The 25,525-nt window shown below is 42.3% G+C and overlaps 1 protein-coding gene across 2 annotated transcripts in view; it reads right to left on the bottom strand.

Annotated features, from left to right (window-relative positions):
• Positions 1–18,997, bottom strand: part of PLPPR1 (phospholipid phosphatase related 1) — a 122,330-nt gene extending 103,333 nt beyond the window's left edge. Inside the window, exon 1 of one of the 2 annotated variants that reach the window (XM_050328446.1) lies at positions 18,915–18,997. The gene's annotated coding sequence lies outside the window, so the exon portion shown is untranslated. Of the gene's footprint in view, positions 1–18,428; positions 18,617–18,914 lie in introns of those variants that run through there. The other variant, XM_050328445.1, reaches the window with a different exon arrangement.
• Positions 18,998–25,525: the final 6,528 nt, after the last annotated feature.

Genomic DNA, 25,525 nt, shown 5'->3' with positions numbered 1-25,525 from the left:
ACAGTCCTAGAAAGTTTCTTAGATAAGGTTTTAGATAGAAAAAGAAAAAAAATACAAAAAGTTTAAAAAAAGTAACCGCAGGTAAAAAGGCACTCTACTGTTTATATATACTTCTATGGGGTTTTTTTGATAAAGCCATGCAGACAAGACTCAGAGAGTATGTATGGAAACCAACAGGAGTTCACATGTGCTAGGCATCGAGAGATTACCGTGACATGTTATGAACTCTTAAGAATGTAATATATTTCACAACAAACATAATGCAGAATACATATCAGAGATGAAATCCAACCCTACTGGGAAAAGGAAGCAACCTCAATCCACCCAGTGTAAAAAAAATTGCAGCAGCAGAGCTCTGGAATGGAGACTAAACAGCTGGACCAGGGAATAAGGCAACTGAGGGGATGTAAGGAGTCTGACAAACAAAGAGGACAACAGGAGAAACCAAGACACTGAATTTCATAAATGGAATCTGTATTGAAACTGAGGACAGCCCAAGTGCACAACCATCACTCTCAGGTATCCACCCGAGTGAAGCAAATATCAGACTCCAAATGGCATCGTATCATCCAGTGCCCTCTGTGAATCAGTGGTATTATCTCGATCACCTTCAATCTGACTGGATCAACTCCTTGTCTTCCTTTTTATTTTCCTAGTTTACCTTCTTATACAGAAGATGTTAATGCCCGTATTTCACACTGAACACATGAGATTTTCTTTCACCTCTTGCTAACTGGCTGTAAAAGATGCCACTCAGTCAGCAAAACACAATGCCTCTGGTTTAAACCACTCCTTTCACCCTTTGGTGAAAGAAGATAGCTGAACATGGAACAGCATCTTTGGGAGACAATGAATTTCTGACAAGCACATTTTTAAATGATGCTCAAAGGTTTATTATCTATCTCACTTATGAGTATCGTACTGTGAATCTCTGTCTTGCTCAGGCAACAGAGCAACTTCCAAAATTATAAGGCAAATGAAAAGCCTCATTCAGGAAATGAAATATTTTAAAAGCCTGGTTAAATAAAACTGTCATTCCTTGGAGACTGACAAGAAATTGGATAGTAATTAACTTACCCTATGCTTCAAGCTTTCCTTGCAAACCCTTTCATTCCATCTCATCAAAATATTACCAAACCCACTTTCTTCTTGTTATGGCCAAGTACAGCTCCTGGATCCTCAGGGCTGTACTTCCTACTGTTAAACTGGCAGAACTTCAGTGATGCCAGGGCTTTGTTCCTGACTGGTTTTATTTTTTTGCTAACTGAAGAATTTCAGTCCTCACCAAGGTAAAAAATTAGCTATATCTCCTTTCAGTGGTTTCCATCCTGGATGCAGCAAATCATCACTTTTCTACTGGTGAGCTTCCAAAGCAATGCCAATCATAAGGCTTGCCCCAAAAAGAAGAAAATACTTAAAGCCAGTCAAACAAAATGGATTAAACTTCAAGGATCCAATACAATCCCAAGTATGCTGAATTATAAGACAAATGTTGGTTTCTAACATCCAATGGTATCATCACTGTCAAACACAAAAACTGGCCAGAAGGATAAGGAAAAGACTGGGAGAATTGGGATTGTTCCGCTTGGAGAAAAGAAGGTTCCAAGGAGACCTTAGAGCACCTTCCAGAACATAAAGGAGCTACAAGAGAGCTGGAGAGGGACTTTGGACAAGAGCACGAAATTACAAAAGAAGGGGAAATGGCTTTAAACTGAAAGTGGACAGGTTTAGATATCAGGAAGAAATTCTTGGCTATGAAGATGGTGAGGTCCTGGCACAGGTTTCCCAGAGAAGCTGTGGATGCCCCATCCCTGAGAGTGTTCAAGGCCAGGTTGGATAGGGCTTCGAGCAACCTGGTCTAGTAAAAGGTGTTCCTGGCCATATGCAGGGGTGTTGGACACACTCACGGGTTGGACACCCAGGGGTTGGACAACACCCTTGGGTTGGAGGTCCCTCCCAATCCAAACCATTCTATATGATGCTATGAAATGACAGATGACCTTCACTGGCTGCATTAACGCCTTGTTAACTGCTTAAATCATGACCAAGCATGTGACAAAATTGCCCTCCAGGTACTCCTGCACTCGCCATGCTCTTAGGCAGACATCCTGTCTCCAAGTCTCCAGGGCCTAAGTCTTGATCTTGACATTTTTAAACTTGCACGTAGCTACGATGCAGCCTGGTAAGCTCCCATTCAAACAAATCCACTTCCAAGGCAGGTGAACTTGACGCAGCCCTAGGGCTGGGGCTGCTTTGAGCAGGGTCTTAGCCATCTTCCTGCCTGATGAGAGGAGCCAGAGATCTAGCAGAATGCTAACAGCACAAAGAAGCTGCAAGGGGAGCTGAAAAAGAGTTTTGGAGATATAGCTGCTCTGTTTCCACCTCAAATCTGCAGCACTGAATGCTGCCTTTGTTTGAGATGGGCCATATTCAAGGCAGTGTCAGGCAGGGGAAGTTTCAATACAGCTCTCCCAGATGAAGGCTCCCAACACCATTCTATGTGGACAGAAAAAAGGTCAGTGGTAGAATTCAAAGATCAGCTTTCCACTATACCCTGCCCAGGGGAACGTATAACCTGTGTCCCTGGTTTCCTGAGCTCACATGACCTTCTGTAGCACCAAAAGCTTTGTGCAGAAAAACCAGGTGCAAGTATCCCAGGCTGCCTCCTCATAAACCCCAGCAGCTTCAGCCCTCACACACATACCTGAAAGCAAAGGGTACTCAGACTTTGCTTTGCCCGACTCCTACAGACCACCCCACTATGACTGTGGTGAAATGGAAATGCTTCACAGCACGAGTGAGATGTGCCATAGATGTTAAGCTTTGCTATCGCTCCAAAAGGTCATTGCAAACAAATGTATACTGTGAAGTGAGAAGAGGTTAGCTTTGATGCTTTTCCAGAGAGAGTCTAGTTCAGAGAGTAGGAGGTAAGAGCAGCAAAGAGGTTTCAGGGTGAGTTTGTAGGAGAGACAAAACAAATCCCGTGGCACAGGCAAGTGGAATCCATTAGAGAACTCACAGGGCTAAGATCTTCTCTTCTTCACAAGCCTTGACATAGATTGACTGAGATGCACGTGACAGCAGCACCTGGCCTGGTGTGTCCAGCTGGGGTTAAGTGCAGCTATGGATGTAGAACGTACAACTCTTTCTTAGTAAAGAGCTCTTAGAGCTGTTCCTGATGAGGCTGCTGGAGAAAGGTCAAAGAGCAGGTTTTCTGACAAAAAAGGAAAACACATCCTGACAGGGCAAGGCAGAGATGATAAAGAACACTGGAATGTCAAGATGTTATCCCACCTTTTATCCAAAGGTTGCAGGCCTTCGAGAGGAGAAGCAATTGAACTGACACTGGTTAATATTCCACTTGAAGTCTGTGTTTGTGCAAAGAGTGGTATGACAATCCTGGCAATAATGTAACACCCTTATGATAAAACTGAAATCTCCTACTTAGGACACACCTTTATGTTAGAGAAATCTACAAGAGAAGACTATGGCACATAAATAGATTTCACATAATAATTTTTTCCTAGATTTTCAAATTCTTACAATTTCTTCCTTTTCATCATGCACAGAAGGGAACTACATTTCAATTTAATGTGTTGAGTTTGAGAGCATGTGCATTAAAAGAATACTAAAGTTGTCTTTAAATTTTGCTTTTAATTTTGACCACAGTAATTGTTCTTTCCTCAAAACCTATTTTTCAGAACCATTCTAAAAAAAGTATAGCTTATTAAAAAAAAAAAAAAAGGCAAGGCAATTGGCAATTGACCTTAAAAACCTTTTTTCCCCCACAGTTTTGAGAAAGAAAACTTCTATAATTGGTATATCTCATTAACAAACTCAGCTATGTTCTGATAATAATAAGTGGGTAGCAAAGTGAGACTAAAAATTTTAAGTGCTTTTCATTTCTAGGCTAATTTTCTTTATATTTTGTGAACCCTTGAGGGTTACAGAAGCCTGTCCTATGGTCAAAAGCATGCTAAAAAAACCATTCCTCATCCAAATCTCTCTCAGTTACATGCGCACTGCTTTTGTTGCAAACATTCTAAATCTTTGATGTCCTTTTATATTCACATCTAGACAACACGTATCACTTGTAGCAACCCACCTCTGCCTTCTTCGAGCCCTGAAAGACAACATTAGAATTGATCTTTCCAGGTACCCTCTTCAGGATGATGCTTACAAAGCAAGGAGTTACTGGAAATAGGAGTACCTTGCGTGCCTGATCTGCATCCATTTATCAGCAGAAAAGGAGCACTTCTGACCACAGATACTGGGACTGGCATAAAGGCATCACAGCAATCACAAATCACACCCAATATCCCACCTGACAGTGAGAGCCTCCAGGAGCTTGGCAGATGGTAGCTCACTGCAGGATAATAAACTTACCCACAGCTCTTTCCTTATCCATGGACAGACAAGGTAAAGACTCATGACCTAAATGTATCCAAATACCCATGTTTTCTACTTCTGTCAAGCTAATCTATATCCCCATCATTTGCTTTCTGGACAAATCACCAAGAAGTGAAACTTCCTGAAAAAGTCACTTAGCATTAGCAGCTCTTCAGTGTGATGCTACGCATTCCAGAAAGCTCCAGGTCTTCTTCCGTGTCAGAGAAGCTAATCTGAGTTGATTGTTTTTCCGTTTGCTTGAGAAGCTGTGCGACAGCACTAGCAAAGCAGAGTGGAAGCTGACAGCAAAAAAAGAGGTGAGTTTATACTGAGGTCTGAATCAAAACAGCCAAACACACATTTGGCTGGAAGAGAAATGCCTTAATAAATTGGTGTTCATTGCATGTCAGCATGAACAGCATATGTGCTTATAAACAAACTCAAGTACTGTAGTGTGAAAATGTCCCCTGGAAAACATCTGAAATCAAGGAGAGATAGACCATTTGTTTAATTATTTGTTTTAGGTATTTGCCATTTTTATGTTAAGTAAGATAAAACTTAAGATGTGCCAGGGGAGGTTTAGATTGAATAATAGGAAAAATTTCTTCACTGGTGGTTAAGCACTGGATCAGACTGACCAGGGTAGTGCTGGAATCATCATCCGTGGAAGTGTTCAGAAAACATGCAGATGTGATGCTTAGGGACATGGTTTAGTGGTGAACCTGGAAGTGTTCAGTAAAAGGTTGGACTCAATCACCTTAGAGATTTTTCCAACCTTAATGATTCTATGATTCTAAGTTTGGGGGAAGGGAGGTCGATTTACAGCACTTGTAAATACTGGTCAAACCTTGACCCCACTTGTTATAAGTTAGTATAAGAATTTAGACAACTCAATTCCACTGAATCAGTAGAAGCTTTGCCATTAAGTTCAAGAGAATCAACAATCTATCAAATTCTATGAAAAAACCTCAGCAAGTGGAAAGGTGACTGAGAATCTCTTGCAGCATAGCTTATCCAGCATGTGAATGAGTTGATGTGAAAAGGTCTATCATTTAACTTGAAATGTGGATACCCGCGGAATTCATCTGCAATTTATTTTTTGTGCCTATTCCATTTTCAGGTCTGCAACAATGGTGAAGATGGGAACTGCAACTTTTTTATCAGAATGAAGATTTCTAAAAAAACCAAGCAATTTCTAAGGAATACAGCCATTAAAAAGAGTTTGAGTGCCTGCATTAATTACTGCTTAATCTGAGCAAACCAGGAAACAGGGGAAAAATGCAAATAGAAAATACTTTTCTATTTGGCTTAATTTCATCCTGCTTAATCCACCTAATGCTGTGCAGTACATAAAACTTAAGCTACGTACACAGGATTATATTTCACCTTTCACACAAGATGTTTCCATCCTCTGCTATAAACCTGTATAAATTCACTGGCTGCAACAAACCAGGGTATTCTCGACAGATCAGTACCATGAACTGCACCTTCATGCACAGGCAGAAAGAGAGGGGAAAGGAATGAATGCTTCTCTGGGAGATACTTAGAAAGCTTAGATACGTTTTTAGATGATGTTCCTGAGACAAGACATATATTACTGTGGTTAAAAAACCAGCAAAGGGAACTCCCTGTTTGCACAGGGGGTCAAACCAAGAGCACATTCTGAGTGCAGAAGCAGAGGAGAGCTGGAAGTGCCACAGGCATACTAATAAGGAACTGCATGGCCTTAATCCTCATACAACAGCTCTTCAGTATAGGACTGGTTTAGAGATATGACATTCTGTGTTAACATATGCATGAGTTGATAAATTGTTTGAGCTTGGTCCACTCTGAAAAACCTTTTTGGATTGATGTTTTTCATTTCAGCAAACAGCTTCATTGGAGCTAGTTTTTCAAAACTGTAAAATTATCTTTCTGAGCAAATACAGTAGTGCTACAACACATGAGAATGAAACAGTCAATAAACATTTAGCTTTTTCCATTTCCTGAGATGTTTTGCCTGAAATAGGAAAGCACTTTTCATATCCAGCCTTAATGGAGCTAGCAATTGGTTTGGTCAGTGGTGAAGGACATATCCTTTGTACCTACTGAAAATACCGCCTTGAGCAACAAGACTCAAAATACAATCATAATTGTTAATCAATTTATCCTCATGGAGCCTAGGACCAAGTGAGGGGACCCCATCTTCTGCTCAGCCTGGAAGGTATAAAGAGAGACCAACTCCCATTCCAGTAACACTTGCCAACACAACTGATGCTCACAAAATCACCACCCTGTACACCATTTCATTCCCTTCCTTTTCCACTTGCACTTGCCTTCTGCCCTCCTACTGGAAGTCCAGCTCTCTGGTAACTGATACTCATCAAACATGGATATACTGTGCACACATTAAATGCGGAGTTTTGCACAACTTCCAGGGTAACAGCTACACCCTCCCAGCACCTCAGCATTTGTTTGCAAGCTGTCACTGCTCAACTGTTCAGCTACTGTTTACAGTAAACTGATAAAACAGGGCATGAACTGCTTCTGCTACACTAATGCAGAGGGAGAGAGAAGTCCTGAAAATTGGTTTTTAATTCCCACCTGTCACTCACCTGCACTGAAGTATTTCCATTATCCGCTGCGCTTAACAGCTTATCAGCAAAACCTTCCAGTAGAAGAGCTGTTTGAAGGATTAAAAGCAAATAATTTAAAAAACTACCACTCTTGAATCACTGATGATTTGAACAAAACTTTGAGTCTCCCACTGACGCTCTTGAGGCTTAAAACATACTCAAAGGTGCACATGCTATCAGGAATGCCACAACTAAAACTTGCCAGTAGTCTCAGTTTACTTTCCTGATATGCAGGAAGTTTCAGTTTCCCCCTTCTGTTATCATCACAGGTAGATGAAATCAAAACCGTAAGAAACAAAGATAAATAAGGATTTAGAAGACCAGTGTATTAAGGAAGGCCAAGCAAGGTGGTCAGAGAACGCCAGACTTCTCTGGTAGCCAAGCGTGGAAAAAAACCTGAAAAGGACCTGACACTTGGCAGTTAGGCTATTAAGCACTGCCACGGAATACATATAAGTAAACAAACTCCAGAAGAGCTACACAACTTAGACAGTCACATCAAAGGACAAATTTAAAGCAGAAAAAAAATTACGTTATGGTAAAGTAAATGTTACAGTAAAATTACAGTACATGAAATGTTGTTGAGGAGGATGAAGGAGATGGGACATGACTAGTTTGAGTTCTGAGGTGGACACCTCACATATCTGGCTTGAGGGCAAAGTGCATGGACAAAGGAGGAAAAAAAGATTTTTTCTGTTACGGAGAAAGCGACAAAGGACAAAGTACAAAATAAAGAAAACACACTGGCTTGAGATCTAAATGGACTCGGGTATCCTGACCTCCTATCATCTCTCTCTGCCCATGAAGCCATTCAATGCCAATCAAAACCCTCTTAGGCACTGATATTACTTCTTCACTAGAATATAGAATGCAAAAATCTCAAAATGAGCTTTACTTGAAACACTTACTGTGCTCTCTCTCTTCTGAGTAAAATACCATTTACTGCCTGACACACTCAGCTCTCCTTGCAAGACAGGAGATTTTATTCCTGCCTTTCTATTTCCCTTGTTGAATGCTTCATAATAGAGATAAACAAATCAACTTTCTCCTTTCAATTTATTTTTTTAAATTACCTGCATCACTGACTGGCTTCTGCTGAAGATCACCAAGGTAAATGAAATTCTACAAACAGTAATACTCAGAATTATATGAGTATCAGAATACTATGGCTATCTAACCCTACCTTGAATATCAAGGAAAAGGAATGGCAAGTTTAAAATAATTGCTTTCTGTTGTTCCACAATACACCAAGATTTTTAAAAATCATTCCATATCACATCATTGCAAACAGCAAGTGTGCTACCCATGCGCTCCATGGTAAAATTTAGTATGAGACCTGTGTAATGGGATTTCAAGCCGAACAGCTGTTTTCCCAGTTCTCTATACCAGAGCAAACATCTTGGAACCAGAAGCAGCATGATCTCAGCAGGAATTCAGAAACCAGAAAATAAGTATCAAAAGAATAATGAAAAGTAGCCTCAAAAAATCATTCTGTTCTTTTAAAAATTACTTTTTTTTTTTTTTAAGTCCTCCTGGCTTTGGAACTCATGGTGCTCACATTTACAAGCCTATTTTCCTGCACCATAAAAGGAATAAGGCAACCAAACATCTGCTCTCTGGTGGGAGAGCATTTCAAATCTGGGAAACAAATTCCATTGAGTTATTTATCCAGGAACCCCATGAATAACTTTGGACCAGATTAAGTCATCTTGAAGGACTGTAAGACACATCCATCAAACCGAGACTCTGACAGCAGCAGATACTGTCTCTACTGTATAAATGAAGCCAAGGAGTAATTCTTCTTAAGATAAATGAAGCCTTACCATTATAAAATGATGTCAGCATTAAGGAAATGTTATGAAGATGTTAGTTTCCCAAGACGAAATTACTGAAGAAGACTGGTTATATGTTAGCTAAGGTGAGTTCTGGGAAGCAAATGAAGACTTAAAGAAAAAAACAGTCCTAAAATATTTGTCAAGTAGCTATTTCTATTATCAGATATTAACTTTTTAAAATACTTAGGAAAAAAATTGCAAAATTGGTCAGAAATTTCTTTCCTCATAATGCTGAAATCCAAAGCAGAGATCTTCAGTCACTCAGGGTGTTATCATCACCATCATCAACACTGCCATGTTCTCCCTTTGGCTGCTACTCTCTCTTGCAATGATGCATCAGCCAGAGAGACCAGACAGTAAGTGCTGTGTTAGGAGGGCACTGATATCATGTACTTAAGCCTTCAGCTGCTGCCAAGAGTGTGGCAACAAGCAACACAACCATTTTTAAAGCAAGTACCTCTCACAGCCCAGTTCAACAGTGCAAGTCAGGGCAATGGTGATATGCATGTTGATGGCACCTGGGACATGGATCAATAATACAAATTTCAAAATCATGTTCTGAAGAAACAACATATTCCAACTTTTGGCCTATCTACAGATCACCAGGAATCTAGTAACATCCCTCCTTAACTCTACTTAGTCTAACCTAAGGTGGAATACAGTTTATGTCAACTATTACCTAAAACTATTGATATTTTTATTTTCAAACACCAGTTATCGCCTAATTAAATTGTTTTTGAACACCAAAATAATGTTTATAGGGCTGCCGGGCTGGAAGACATTACAAAATGAGCTCCTTCTTGAAAATGGATTAGTTGAAGTTGTAAGAGATTTGTTTTTCCTTTCAGCACCCCAGTAGTGTTGATTGGAAAGATGTGAGCATTTGATTGGATAGATGACTGCAGATTAATTGCAGGTCATTATGTACTGAAAAATACAGACTGCCATGTGAGGAGATGCAGAGCTATCAGTATTGAAAAAATGTCATCAAGTTTATTTACCATTTCCTTGATGTGTATGTTCTTATTTACAGAACAAAGACAGCAGGAGGAAAATAAGGTCAATGACATGTACTTTTTCTTTTCCTTTTTTTTTTTTCCATTCCAGTCAGGGACTCTTCGTGTTGCTCTTTAGCTTGACACTAATATTTCTTCATGCAAGTAGCTTATTCATTACTCTTGTGGAGATCAGAAGATATCATGCTTAAGCAATATGTTGCTTAAGCAACAAGGTTGTTATGGGTACAAAAAATAAATAGAGTGCCTCAATCTTTTATTTCAAGCGCTGTAGGAAAATCTATCTTTGGTGTTCTCTTTTCTTTAGGGACGAATAGAGTCACTTTCTGGGGAATCACTGGCAATACTAGATAAATGCAATCCACCCAGTTCACACAACTGCTGCTCTGTGGGACACTAGCTGTGCTTTTGCTTCTCTTAAGGGGACTGCTGAGTCCACAGGGAAGAGCAGCGAGGCTAGGGAACACACTTCTGGTAGTCAGCTCCAGCAGGTACTTCCAAATTGAACTATGGGTAAAGACAATAAAATTTTTACACAAAGAAGCTCAAAACCATGAAGAGATAGAACAGTCATATTAAGGAAATAAAATACTTCATTATATCTGAAATGACACCCTGTTTTCCTCCTGTTAGCACAAATACCAGCTTATGGCTTTGGTCAACCCAAACAATTTCCTCCCCAGTTACCAGCTCCCCTACTTTACCTCTTATTTCCGTCACTGAACACATAATCAAGAAAATCTCCCTAAGAATCAAATAATGAATACAGATATGTACACAAATAGAACTAGTAGACATAGGAGACTTTCATTGGATCCTTAATTTCTTTTCCTACTTCAAACTCCACATCCTTTCTCTTACTCCAGATATCAAAGTCAAAAGTAGAATCTTCTCTGTCTAACTCACTAACACAACACAAAAAAAACCCAATAAACCCTAGTACTCTCAACTGGAAATCAACAAAACAAACACAGAAAGAAACATTAATGCAATTCAAAGTGGTATATCATTTTATATATATCATTTTATGTTTGCAATTTTAAGTAATCAGAAAACAAACCCTCCAAAAAAACCAGCCCTGCACGGAGTGGGGGGGAAGGGCAAGTTGTATGCATAGTATTTCTGCTCAGTGTTTTGGGCCAGAGTTTTTCAGAACTGACTAATTTCTGGCAGAAATCTGCATGTTGCAGAATTTTATTTTGCAATGGAATATGTTTGAGTAAGAAAAATAACGCCACAGACCAAGCATTTCTACTCAAAATCTCGTCCACTTCCATGCAAATCATACAGGCGCATGTTTGGCATGTAGTCCTTGAACAGCTTCTCTTTAAAGATCGTCCCTTGTATCACAGACACAGCTTTTCTTGCTCAACACCTATGAATTTGTAATATTCTGCAACTGTCTTGCGTAATTTGTTGGCTGATGCAAAAGGCACATGGTCCAGCTTCATCACCCCCGTGAGCTGAAAGCAGTGACAGCCCGTGGGTTGTCCAGGTTGTCTCACTGATGTGGATTTACATCTCCTTTGGGACGGGCAGCAGCGCAGATTAATGCGGCCTTATGCCGTTCTCTGCATTGTTACAGCTTCTGTGTAAAGCTCAAGCTGAGTATCACCCAACCTCCCATTTCCTTTCTGTTCATAGTTGCTGCTGTCCTCACCTAACCTCAGACACCTGAATGTTCCTGAGTTGTTTCTCAGATATTTGGGTCACTGGCCGCACACACTGGTGCACGCATGAGGGCAGAGGCAGATGTACTGCATATGACAATCCAGAAAAAACAATGGCCTCTCTCCATTCCCTGCTGCAGTGGTGCCTGAAATGACTATTTACAAATGATTTGTCTCTTGTGTTTTTGGCAGACTCACAGTAGTGATCTGGTGGCTACAACCCATGACTCACCTCTAGTTTTCCCAAAACCACAGGCTGCTCCAAAGGGCTGCTCTGAGTCTGATGCTTATCACTACAGGAAACCAACCTGCAACCACGTAGCCAGGACAACACTTTATGGTTGGACTTAAAAGATCCTAAAGGTCTTTTCCAACCTAAATGGCTCTGTAAGTCTATATTTGGACTACACAGTGCTGTGCAGCCAGCAAGTAGTAGGGTCTCAGTGAAAGCCTCAGGAAGCTGAGTATTTCTTGAATGGCATTTTATTTTTCTGGTATTTTATTTGCTGGAAAACATTGCCTGCTCCTAATGGCTTTCAAGACTGACAAACTGTTATGTCTTCTCATGTCTTTCCAAATAACGTTCACTGTATTCTCAAGATAACTGAGAATTATATGTGTGAGTGATGCAACGATGTGAAACCTTCATCAGTTTGTGGCTCACTGGGGAGACCTGAAATTCCTTTCTCAGCCCAGTGTTAGAAGTGTAACGCTGGAGATTGATGATTTCTGCCTGATCTGGTCCTGCACTTAAGAATCATACCCATATCACCATGCATTTTTCAAGGTGGAGCCCTTTCTACCAGCAATTTAAATCCCTGAATACCCCAGCTGCTCTGATGATCCACTGTCCAATAATTTTTCACACCCAGTTCTTTAAAATCCCTTCCACTTACAGAATGGTAGATTACAACCAACAATTCTGCAACCTACCAGAGGTTTTGAGCTACTTGATCTCTCCCCAGATCACCCCAAAACAATGTGCAAACACTCCTGTTCAACACATTCACTATCTTTTTCCTCCTATATAAACAGCATTCCCGGGTGTCCTCAGCAGCAGCACTGTTGTGCTCTGTAGTCTGAGCGCACAATCCTTACAAAGAAACAAATGGCATTTGGGGAACACTTTCCAGTCTGCTGGGATTGTCACCCCACAGCCCTGCATTTTGTAGGCTGTCCTGCCCTTGTCCTGCTTGTCCTCAGGTTTGCTGGCTGAGCTGGTACAGCATTTCACAAGGCAGGAGAGCTTCAGTACAGGACAACATGAGTTTGTACAGCCGGTTTGCTCTGTGAGAGGGCAAGAGTCGTTCACAGGTCTATGCAAACAGTTCTTCTGTCTTCATTTATCCAGATACGGCCTTCCCATCAGAACTATGTGATTCTGACAGATTAATGAGTGTGTTTTATTGGTACTACTAGCAAGCTTTGAGCACAAAAGAGAGTCATTTAGGTGTTCTAGGGAAGAAGAAGCACCCTTTTACAATGACGCTTCATTTTTCCAATTCTCTGCCTTTCTCCCATAAGTGGTTCTAATGGGATGCTCCAAAAATCCCAGCTGCACTTTATGAAATTACATTTTTCAAGTTTCTTGTTAAATATCTCAGTCAGTTAAAAACAATAGCTGAGTTTCTCTTCAGTTCATACACAATCCCCCTCCATGCACAGGGAACGGAGGAAGGTCTGGAACAAGTAGAAAAATAAGTTACCATAGAAGAGCTACCAGAAATTACTCAGCAAATACAATATTTGTATATGTGGAAATAAATTGTACTTCATTTTGCCATCACTGAATATTTTACAAGCGTGGGTGACAGAAGCACACAGCAGAATACAAATGTGATACAACTGCCTTTTGCAGTGTGTGTTTCCATCAAAGCTGGATTTTCTTCTCCTCCTCCTCTACTTTTTGATGAATTTAAACTGATGGGTGGTGAAGCAGGGTGCTGAATTCACTGGAGCCTCAAGTAAGAAGTAAAAAGCAGCACTAGAAACATCTATGAAAATTCACACTGCAATTTCATATTCCTGTTTAAGTTACTGAACAGGGCAGCTCTTCTAAGAGGGTCCAACCCTCAGGTTCTCTAGAAACATGTTAGCTTTGACAAGCTCTAAGCAGGCATTACGGACAACCAGGATGAGATTTCAGACATGTTTCCTGAGACATATCATTTGCCCTCAGACAGGCTTGGAATGAAGCTCAATTTTGCAATTGTGCTGAGTTAAATTTTAAAATCAGTGACCTTAGTGCTGAAAAAAATACCTCTTTGTCATCAACAGCAAGAGCCATTAACTCTAAATGTTGCTCCTCTATGAGACAAATTTTCTGAGCAAAGGATTAGCCTTCCACTTCCTAGAGCACAACAAAGAGAAAATAAAAATCAAAGGAGCCATGTATTGTCAAGGCTATTTAAAGTAATGGCTTAAAGTAGTAGAGGATATGTGGCAATGTGGCACAGTGACTGTCCTGTATGGTCATGAATTCCACTGACACCTTTAAAACAAGAAAAGCAGAAGCCTTACTCCAAATTCAAAGGATGTCCAAGCCCACAGCTAACTTTAAACCTCTATCTGACAGAGACAATTCTGCTATTTGGCAACAAGCAGCATGCCTTTACAATTTATGCTGGTCCTCCGATCCCTAGAGGACATGCTAAATGAATGATCAGCACATCTCTGCACATGGATCTGCCCTCAAGCTAATTCTCGTTCTGGTTAAGATATGAGAATAATGCAGCATGAATGCTTTAGGAAAACGGATCAAAACACTGTCTTATATGTATAAGCCCATTCTGTCCCCACTCCTATGCCTGTGGCCATCCCGTTCAGACTAATTATTTCCTCAGTTACTCCCGTATGATTTTCAGTATAACCAGAAAGTTTGGAAGCTGCACGACACACTCCAGACTGTTGTGGGATGTCCTATATCCCATACTAACAAAGTTCAACCCTTTTGAAATAAAACACAGAAACCCACTTGGATAAGGAAAGTTATCTTGTACTTCAAGAGTATGAACTGACATCAACCCACTTGCTTATTAGGGAAAAAAAGCAGCACAACAAAGACTACCATATGAATGACACTGCCCTCAATTCCCTAGGACTGTGTGGAATTGCCCCCAGGTGATTCACAGAATCATAGAACGGTTTGGTTGGAAGGGACCTTAAAGATCATCTGTTCAAACAACCCTGCCACGGGGAGAGACACCTTCCACTTGACCAGGTTGCTCAGGGTCCCATCCAACCTGGCTTTGAACACTTCCAGGGATGGGACAACTACAACTGCTCTGGGCAACCTGTTCTAGTGCCTCACCACCCCCACAGTAAAGATTTTTTTTTTCTAATTTCTAATATAAACCTACTCTTTTTCAGTCTGAAGCCATTCCCCCTTGTCCTGTCACTACATGCTCTTTCAAGGAGGTCCGATTATTTACAACACAGGCAGGCTATTCAGCACTGTTTTGACAGTGCACAGGGTACACACCACCAATAAAGCAGATTTTCCGAAAAGGGAGAAAAAGAGTGAATGTAAGCCCCATATAAAACAACACAGCTAACAATTACGAAAAGTAGCAACTGATTCTGTAGCCTCTCCTTTTCAACCCCTCCTCATTCCATCCAATAGATGTTGGTGGGAGCACAATTGTAACAAAAGCACGAGATTTTCGGAATCAGGACATGCATCATGAACAACAATGACACTCACAATGGGTCTCTCAGCTGCTGCCAAGCAGCATTTTCTGAAAAGCACCACTGAAAAGCAAGTTTCACTCTGGATATGCAAACCTAGCAAACAATACCTAAATAGGTGAGAGAGGACATGGGAGCAAGCTGCAGCACCAACTCTGCACAGCAGTAACAATAAACATGTTGGTCATTATTTTTCTGTTTATGCCCCGTCCAAACATCTACCAGTTAAAAACCCCAAGAGCTTTGGGTGCTCTTCAGAGAAGAACCAGGCTTACAGATTGATGTTTCCACCCTGTCTTTTCTGTCATCAGATTAAAAACAAATAAAATAAAAACAAATTAACAAATAAAAAAGACACATGAAAAAATAAAGAAGATATGTCCTGTGAATAGTATAGGGCTCAATCTGCAGAATTCAATGTAACGTCAAGCCATCCTCCAGAGTTGGGAACTTCAAAGCACCAAGCATCACCAACAACCAGTCAGAGCCACAGCAGACACCATGCAGCAATTTCAGGAGAACTAATCTTCCAGCTGCCAACCAGAATGACAGAACAAGAACTGAACTGGTTTAATTCACATGGGAATCTCACCTGGGAATCAATGGATTAAACACACAGCAGAAGACTAAAGACACAGCAAAAGCTTCAAAAGCTGTCATAACCTGGGATGTTCTCACTTCCTAAGAAATAATCACTCTGATTTCAGTCACAAGGTAGCACAGCTGATTTCAGCACCTTTGTGTGAAAGTTAGTGGTGAACTGACCATGTATCACAGATTTTCTGGGCACAAACCAGTCAGAGAGAGAAAAGATGGGATCACAAAGGCTTCTGGCATCATCACTACAGGATTTGTCTTTGTGCTACCTTTATTTTCAGGAAACCACAATGGGGAAAAATAATGTTGAAGGCAGCTCTGACTCCTGAAGAGTCACCAACTTAAAAGTTTGTCTTTCTCCATAACTTCCACCAGTACACATAGGACAGTATGAGTGGATTAAAGGAATGTTTTTTTCAAGCATTAATGATAGGTAGCTGTTTTCCATTAGAGAAGTTGGCATATATTGAGGGCCTAGTTGCACAACAAGTGACAATTCCCCAATAAAATCCCTAAGTGACATTCACATTAGCTCCTCCTGAACACAACTGGAAAAAAACACCTCCTTCATGCTGTTGTATTACACACAGAACTGAAAGATATTAGAGGCTGCAGAAGCTATTAAGAAGAAAAATTAGAGCACTAGAAAATAGACTAATCAGTTCAGCATACTACTGGATAGAACTAATAAGCATGGAAATTTTTGCCAATTTAAAAAAACCCCTCAAAACAACAAAGTACAATGGTAGGCAGAGTCCTACCACTGAACAAAGAGGCACGGAAGAGTTAGCAAAGAAAAAAACAAAATCAAGATTTTTCATGATGACCACAGCTGTCAAAGAAAATTCAGATACAGTATCAAAAAAAAAAAAAAAAGGTATGAAGTAAATGCAAATTCAAAAGTCTCCTTCTTCTGCTACTGAACTCTCTCAATCCAGTCAAAATATGTCTCCAATTACAGGTCTACAGACCAAGCACATCTGAAACTGAACAGATGTGACTCCATGGCTCAGGAATTAAGTATACTATTCTCCACCAGCTCCTTCTCTCCTCTGATATCTCATCAATCAGAAAAAAAAAACATGATCTTTCTTGTGTATGTTGAAACAGATTAATAAGCACCAATGACTAGCCAATAAGTCTATATAGAAACAAGTTCACATGCGCCATCAAAGGAGAAATAGCACTGAATATCATTCTTGTTACACGTTGGTTTAGCATGTTTTTCAGCATCACTGGTTTTCCACTCAGAGTGGGCATAAGCCAACACTGAAACATGCCACGTGAGAGCTAGCAATGAAAATTGGAGGAGAGGAAGGAATACAAATAAATAAGGGAGAGTAGTAGAGAGCTGTTGTCATAGCTCCCAGTACTTGACAGATCCCTAGCTGATGTAAATTTTGTCCTTTTTCCTCTCCTGCGTCAAGGCTCAAAAGCAGATTCTCCTCCTATACAGCACATTCAAAGTTACCTGTGGACAGATGCATAAAGGCCTTCCCCTAAGGTCTTACCAGTCTTTATTTTTAGAAGTAGCCAACCCAAAAATCAGACCTGAGAGCAGTGAGATGACTTAAAAAAGAGTGAGGCCACAGCAATGTCCTCAAACTAAACAGGATCCTGAAATTCCTGAGGGGAATCACACGAAGTAGCCTCCACCTCAGAGGTAACCTCTTCCGCAGTAACTCATCCAGAAACCTTCCTTCCCAAATCAAGCACAAAAGCCCATTGTATTCAAAAGACAGCTTTTTTAAAACACTTGGTGTTGTGCCCGAATAGAAACAGGCAGAAATCTGTACACAAAGCCATGATCTCTCTTTTCTCTCACCATACCCATTTCATTTGCAGCAAGGGGGATGTCAGCTGGAATCCCTGCTCTGTCCCAGGTGCCGTCAAGCCCCCCAAAAGACCACATAGTATGCAACACGAATGCTGTTACTCTGACACATCTATTTTTCAAGTACACACCTACATGGAGCCAGAGAACTATTGTACAACTCAGAGCCTGGAAACCTCATCTCACTACCTGCAAGCTTCAATGACAGCTGATCAAAACGCCTGCATTTCTCTCCTTCCCGAACCACCGGGCTTTTCCAGAGATGTGGAAAGACTCCGGTGGCGGGAGGTCGCTCAAAGCACCCAGACCTCACAGAGACATCGCACGCGGTGACATTTTAGCATTACTGCTCCAAAGCCTCTCTCCCCGCATGCGGCGCGTCCATCACGCCCTGTCGCCGCCGCAGCCCCCTCCCTCACCGCAGCCCACCCGCACGGCCCCGCCGCAGGGGGGGGGCACAGCCGGCGGCCACCGACCCCCTTCCCGAAGGGTGTTCCCAGCGGTGTTCCCGCGGGGAGTCCCCCGGAGAAGGAAGGGCAAGGGGCCAGCCGGCACCTGCCGCGAGAAAAGTGTCCCCCACCCCCGAGAGGAGCAGCGCACCCCGCCACGATGCTTCCACGCCGCTTCCCCCACCCCCGACACCGACCCACCGCATCCCGCATCCCGGCCCGCTCTGCAGCGCGGAGCGGGGAAGCCGCCGCTTCGCCTCGCCCCGGCTCCTGCCGCCCCCCGCAGCCCCCCCGGCCCCGCATGGTGCAACCCCCGCGTTCCCTGGCCCCGCTCACCCCGCGCTGCGGCGGCCCCGCTACGGGCGGCGGTGTCCTGGCGGGCGGGCGGGCAGCGCCCGCCGGCCGGGCATCGTGGTCTGCCCTCCGCCGCGGCGGGGAGGGCCGGCTCCGGGATTCCCTCTCTGCGCCGCCCGCTTCCTCTGCTCCCTCGTCCTCCTCGCCCCCCTTCCCGTCCCGATTCCTCCTAGCGCTGCCTGCAGGAGAAGCCGGCGCGGCGCCCTCCCCACCGCCCGCCTCTCCTCCTCTGCTTCCCCGGGCCCCGGACCCGGCTCCAGCCCCCACCCGGCGGCGGGGCTGAGGGAGGGGACAAGGGCCGGCCGGGAGGGGCGGGCGGAATGTAGGGGAGGGGGGATCAGGACCCTCTGAACTGCTGCGGTTCCCCCCCTTCTGCCCCTTCTCCCGAGCTGTCCCCTCCCTTGCGGCTGGAGCCAGGTCCCCTCCCTGGGGGCTGGAGTCGGGTCCGCCGCCCGGGGACATCCCTACCTGCAGTCAGCAGTACCCAACGGGGGCTGGAGGGTCTCCCGGCTGCTCCAGCGGCGGTCCCACCGCGGGCATCACGCTGCTCATACGGCTTCGCCCTGCGGCATCACCGCGGGCGGGACTGCAACCCCCGAAAAGGGAGGTGGCAGAGACTCAGCGAAGGGATGGAAGGATGGGGTCTGGGTGACCCGCAGGGGTGTTGATGCCTCAAAACCCTGAGGGTGTGCTGAGTTAGAGGAGTTGTCAATGGCAGCTGGGTGGGATGCAGGTCCTGGTCCAGACCTTGGCAATGCTGGCATGCCCCTTTCCAGAGGCACCAGGCAAGACTGCTGACCAATGCTGTGTGGGCCCCAACTCAAAAATCACCCATGGTCCCATCCACCTGAGCAGCTCCTGCTGTGTGGGAGCTGCTGGGACACCCTGAATTCATGGTATCCAACGTAACTTTGTCCTGGACAAACTGCCTTATGAGCTGTGAGAACATAGACAAGCTTGTGCCTTCTCTGTGTTAGGCTTAGATTTGCCTCCAAGTCCCAGATGTGTTATTATAAGTGAGGATGATACTACCCCAACTATATTCAAGCCAGATTCCTAGCTGACAGGGCAAAGAAAAATGTGACCCAGGGGATTTTCTATTGCAAATGAGCACAGAGCCCTGGCTTCCCACAAGCATGTGACACACACTTGCCAAAATGCCTGAAGGGTAAGATGGGAAAAAAATAGCACCCACAAGCTGGAGTAAATCATGGAAACACAATTTTTATCTGTGGAGCAATGGAGTTTCATTCCTCAGTTGTCAAGGTAGCTTCGGTAGCTGCAGAAGCATTTTTGGGTATTCTTCACCCCTCCATTTCATTATCAGCCAGAGATCACCAGCAAGGCCAGTAAGACTGTGTCTCAGCAGTATGCATCACTGGCCACATGAACCTAGGAGCACAACCAGACAGTAGTGTAAAGTTTTTCACTCAAGGATGAGAAGTGTTAAGTTTTGTCTGCTGCAATGCAGAGGAAAACATTTGTGTATCCAAAGCCCTTTACCTTTCTAAGACACCAGGAGCACAGGCACAGTTCAATAAAGGAGAGAGGATATCCCTGTTAGCAGTGCAACGGCATCAGAAGCATTGGTCGGATCATACTCAAAGACTGATATTTACCCAAGAGATCCATCAAATTACCTTAATTTCAAGAACGACTGCTTGGAAACCAATATGAAAATGTTTTCCCTGCAGCTTCCTGTCCCTGCAGTTTCACTGTTTCTTTCATGTCTCTCCATAAGCGAAGTGTCATCTACCATCCTTGATGGATGTAGAGGAGACAGAAGGAAACCAAAGCATTCAGACACCTTTCTGCTGTTCCCCCACTTTGCACCATCCCCAAGCCTAGTAGAAGCAGACCAGAAAGGCAGGATTCATTTTCCTCCTGCTTTTTGGTTGTATGGATTTCTGACCCACTTGTCATTTCAGGGAAGCTCAGCAGGGCATGAGGGTTTTACTTCCTAGTGTGGTTGTTATGTGGCTTGTGTGGAGCTACAGCAGTAGCAACAAAGGCTATTTTTAGCCTAAAGTAGGCCAGGCAGTTCCAGAAGATGTATTAATAGGAGGAACATTCGAGAACAAAACAAGCAAACAAATGAGAGAACAAATTGAGAAGTGTAAACAAGAGTAATTTTTTACCAGAAACACTTGCTAAATAGTAAATATGTAGGAACTGCATCCTCTCTCTCAGGAGACGTGACCCCACCCCTCAGAAAACAGGTGAATCAGTCTCTCAGCAGAATGTGTTGCCTGCAGAACAATCAAGGTAGCTTGTTTTAGGGACATGCATCTGCAATTTTTATAAATGCCCAGTTCCTCAGACTGCAGTATGCATTAATTTCCCAAGAAAAGCATCACTACCTTGGTAGTTTAAACAGATATCAGTCTCCTTCTTAGAGATTCTTACACATTTATGTTTTGAATCAGAGTGTAGCTGGTATCCAGAGTGTGTTGAAACTAGTTGTCCAACTTGATGGAAGAATTCACATTCCTGTTTGTTAGTGAAATCTTGTGGGCAATGTGCGGCTCTCTACAGTAGGCAGAAAAAAAGAGGCAAGGATGTGTATTATAGGAGAAGGAATCATATTTTGCTACTAAAAGCAACAAATCTTAGTTTTCAATCAATGATAATTCAGTGGGGTCACAGGTATCTGTCAGCTCCTTTACCTAGTTTTGGAGTTTGAAGACTGGATTGCAACAATTCAGAAGTCTGTAATTCTTCATGGAAGAATGAGTGCAGCAACATTCATGATGAATGTGTACTTCTCACATGGACTCACACTGCTAGTTTTTAATGCCTTTTTTTTTTTTTTTTTTTTTTTAGCTTCTGGTAGTAGCTTATCTTCTCTCTGTCAGAACTTCCAATACAACATCACACCTTCTGACTGTTCTTAAGGAGTAATTCCATTGAAGCCAATTGCAGGACATGTTCAATGCTCTTTGCTTGCCTAAGTGTTTGGATAGATCCAATCCAGAAATCCAGGACAATCTCTGTCACCATAATCATATGTTACTCCATCAAGTATTGGAGTAGGATGCTTACAGTGACAACATAAGTGTTTGCTATATTTAGCGTGCATTTGCTTGCTGCTAATTTTGTGAGGCAGTTTCCTCAAAAAGCAGAAAGAATCAGCACTTTTTGCTTTATTTCTCTAATTGATAAATGCCGCCCCGATGTCCCCATCTGACTTTTTTTGCCACAGTACTATGAAAATACACAAAGTTTCAGATAAAGCCACATCAGAGTTTAGTGCATAAGAATTCAACCTAAGGCCTCACTATTATTATATGTTCATACATTTGCCCTGATGCACTTTCCAGTCTGCAAAAGTATAGACTTTCTGCAAAGCTTTTTGAATACAGATCTACTTCTAAGTGTTTCACTGTCCAGAACAGCCACATCTAATTCATGCCCACACCTCCTTATGCATAGAGCAAGAAGATGACAACATACATTTGCTGCAGCTGTAGGATTTGTGTATAAGGCATAGAGGTGCAAAGTTTGCAACAAATATAACAAAAAATAGCTTTAGGTCTAATTTGAGTAATTTTTTTAGCTGAGTACATTTTGTCTGAGAACAGTGCACTTAATCATCTCTGCTAAGTGCTTGTCAGGCAGCAATGATGGGTTACCAAGACTAGTCCTGCCTAAAGGATACAACTCTGCAAAGCACCAAAAGCTAAGTGTGTGATGATAATAGCAGGTTAGGTGTCACTCTGGAGAACTGAGGTTGACTGCTACAGAACTCCCAGTGAATTCCTGCTTGGCAGATTCTTTTTCACTATTATTTATTTTCTCCTGGTCTTGAAATGACATTACATTCCCCTCATTGCTAGCCAGAGACTTAACCATACCACTGCTTTGGTGTCAGATATTTCTTACTGAAAATTTAGTACACTTTGTTTAAGTATCTCAGTTGTAGTCTCAATAGCAGGGCACACTGCTGTGCAATAGTCACAGAATGGTTGGTTTGGGTTGGATGAGATTATAAATACCATCTTGTTTCAACCCTGCTGCAATGGACAGGAACGCCTTTTACTAGACCAGATTGCTCAACTGTAGCACTAAAATCTCTTAAAATCTACATTTACACACTTTCCTTAGATAACACATTGAAAGCTCAGTTTCTCTAAGATCTGGGAGGGGCTTTGGTTGACCATCATCACATCCAAGAACTTCCCAAGGGGTTAGGGAGGAAGCAGCATCCCTGACCTGAAGTGAAACTCCACAGCAGGTACTGGCTAGACTGCAGAGGTGCCATAAGAGGTGGTGAATGTCCCATGGACATGGTTCTGAGCAAACTGATCTAGTGGAGGCTGTCCCTGCACATGGTAGGGGGTTTGGAACTAGATGACCTTTAAAGTTACCTTCCAACCCAAGCCATTCTGTGATTCTATGATTCTTTAAACCTGTCTTCACAGCAACCAAAGCCAGATGCTTCCCATTTCAGCTCTGTGAGCCAAATCCACCCGAGTCAAGCAGCAGCCCAAGCAAGCGCCTCTCATGATTAATTATGAGTGACCCGTCAAATTTCCAAAGGTCTGAAATAGATCAGGAACATTTTTTGCTGAACTCTGTCAGGCTAACAGGCTCTCAGCCATGACAGTCTGTGGTGGGGTTGCTACACAGATCTGGGGGAAGAGGTAGTAGCAGAGGCATCAAGGATTTCCCTTCACTCGTTGCAGACGAGGCACTGCATAGCTAATTAGTTGCAGGAAAAGGTACCATCTGTTATGGCAGTGTAAAATAACAGTATTCCACTTCAGGAAAGACCAGCTTCATAAACAACACCATACCCAAACCTCACATAAAAAATGAACTCTTTTGGCCAAAATGATGGGAGTTGCTATTTCTCATTAAACACTGTAGGCTAAATGCAAAGACCCGTTTCTTAACTGAGATCAAAGGACTCAAGCTTAATCCACAAGTTAAAGCCCACAGAAAGGGAATAGACCACTTTTTAATGTTACATTACTGCTATAGGTATGAAAATCCTGACTGCCAGTGACACAGAAGAAGTCTTCACCATGGAGAAGATTCAGGGAATGTGAACAAAGAGGAGTGTGATTACAATGAGTAACACACCCTGCAACACAGGAAATAATCCAAATTATTCCCTGTTTAAGAAGCAAGACACAAGCTTTTTGCTTTTCAGCATCAGATTGATGTTCCTTTATAGCAAAATAAAAACCAAACCACCCTTATATGTTTACGTCTGCATATACATACAAGGCTGATAAAGTATGATACACCTAAATTTGGGAAAATGATCTGTGGGTTTATGATAGCAAATTACACTTGCATAATGAAGTGTACTGGCAGGCAAGCTCAAGCTGGGTGGGTATAGGCAGGTAGTAACTGCAGTAACTTAGAAAGCTGTTCTCTTAGCACATTTGAGGAGTTTATATGCCTCAAATGTTAGGGTGGAGGGGTTTTTTTGTTGTTATTGGTGGTGAGTTCTTTTAGTTTTCTTAAAATTTCTGACATCTTCCTATTAACAAGAGAGAAGATACCATCTCCATATGGCTAACAGTAACTTCATAATTACCTGTGCAGGAAGAGATGAACAAAACAGATTTTGCACCTAAATGTAGGTGTTATATATTTTTTCAGATATGTGCCTAAAACCAGCACTCCACACAAACAGTCCACAGTATATGGCAGCAAGACGTACACTGCAGCCCAGTTTTCTCCAGTGCTCTTTACCTATTGTCTTAAATCAGGACACACCCTCTATTTGGACACTGTTTGAACTCAAATTGCTTGCTACTCAAGTACCTTGAGAATAAACTCTGGTTTTCCGCATAGAATATGAAAGAATAAAAAACAAACAAACAAACAAACAAAAAATTACAGGCAGTTTCAGTTTTGGCTGAGACGCAGATCCAGGAATTAGGTTTATCCTACATTAAGATGTGCCAATTTAGCTAAATTTGTAACCCTGCTATTTATATATTCTCATATCAACTAACAGTTATTTATCTTTTCTCCCTTATTTTGCTGAATTAGATGTTATCTTCTAACCAAGCTATGCAAGATATTCCCCACTATATCTTCATGTGCTTTCAGTTTACATTAGTTTTTCTTCATTCTTGTACAAATGTGTTGAACTGCACTTTCTCTTCATGTAACATTCATCCTCAATAGGATGCTATTTTAGTACTCAAAGCTAGTCCCTCCTATTCCATCACTTCTCTTACTTCTGAATGTTGTTTCAAAACATGTATTCTGTTTTTGGAATTGAGCAGAGTGTGAGCAGCCTCTGTGCCAAAAGGTAGCCAACTAATTTTGATGTATTAGTGACATTTTAAAATAAAGGACATGAATCTTGTGGCCTGTGCAAGTCAGAGGTTGTACTTCAATGATTTTTTACTTTTCGTTCACACTACAACTGCATCTTGAAGTCCAGCAGCACTCAGGAGTTGAGCAAGTCTTTCTGATCATAATGTATCCCTGGACCTCTTCATCAATCAATGTATCCCTGGGCCTCTTTATCATAGAGGCAAAACACAAGACTTCTAAGTGCATTTTAGTCTGATCTCTCAGGATGAGCATTTGAGCGTGCTTACTAAGATATTTAGGCACATGCTACGAGACTTACACTAAAAATCGCTCTTAGGGCTGCAGGAAAATGGTGGGAGCACAGGCTGATCTCTGGCCAGAGGTTATACAAACTGATCAGGACATGGAAAAATATTGGACATAATGTGGGGGAACTGTTGCACATGCAGATGCCCCATCCCTGGAAATGTTCAAATGTTGCTCTGAGCAATCCGATCTAGTTGAAGATGTTCCTGCTTTTATTGCAGGGTGATCAGACTAAATGGTCTTTAAAGGTCTCTTCCAACTTCAACTATTCTGTGATTCCATAAAAAATAGCCGTGTGAGACACTGGCAGGTGGTGCCACAAAGGATGGGTGGATAAATCTAACAGACAGATGGGTTGGAGTTGTATGAGACATGGCCAAACTCCACAGACCTTGAAAAGCTCCCATATCCAGGTAACTTATCAGGCATATCACATTAGACAAAGATTAACCAGGAAAGAGTATCAGAAATACCAAAATTGGTGTCTGTGG

The sequence above is a fragment of the Myiozetetes cayanensis genome, unplaced genomic scaffold (genome assembly GCF_022539395.1).
Source record: "Myiozetetes cayanensis isolate MyiCay16 unplaced genomic scaffold, myiCay2020 scf4, whole genome shotgun sequence".
Lineage (NCBI taxonomy): Eukaryota > Metazoa > Chordata > Aves > Passeriformes > Tyrannidae > Myiozetetes > Myiozetetes cayanensis.
Note: the sequence above shows the minus strand (reverse complement) of the source record. Positions and strands in the feature narration are given on the sequence as shown.